We start from the raw sequence: 443 nt of genomic DNA, 5'->3' as shown, positions 1-443 counted from the left end.
CATGTGACTTGTTAGCCAGAAGATGAAGCAGAGAGTATATCCTGCCTCCAGGGAGGAAAATAGGAGTTCCCAGAATCCTCTGGAGGAAGAACATGCCCACACGGAGGCATTATTGGCTATGACCTGATTGACAGGCTAGACTCCACTCCTTTGCAAATTGACAGAAGATTATGTAACTGCCACACTAACTATCTAAAACTAAATCTTATGTGAGAAAGTGGTCACTTTTTCCAAAGATCCAAAGGCTGCAAAGATCATAAGCTAGACAGATTTGGATTAATGGTAAGCTCCCCAAATGCAAAGAGGGGCGGTAGATTTTTTTTTTTTAAGAGGGGAACTTTCTTGAAGACTCTTGCACTTGACCATGATCTGAGATGCTGAGAGCCAGTGCCGAGCCTCACTTGTGCTCAAAAGCTTAGACTCCAGCTCCCACGGGTTCTGTG

The sequence above is a fragment of the Echinops telfairi genome, unplaced genomic scaffold, assembly GCF_000313985.2.
Source record: "Echinops telfairi isolate 266 unplaced genomic scaffold, ASM31398v2 ScPeMD7_7466;HRSCAF=8504, whole genome shotgun sequence".
NCBI classification, from domain to species: Eukaryota; Metazoa; Chordata; class Mammalia; order Afrosoricida; family Tenrecidae; genus Echinops; species Echinops telfairi.
This window is presented reverse-complemented; position numbering follows the sequence as displayed.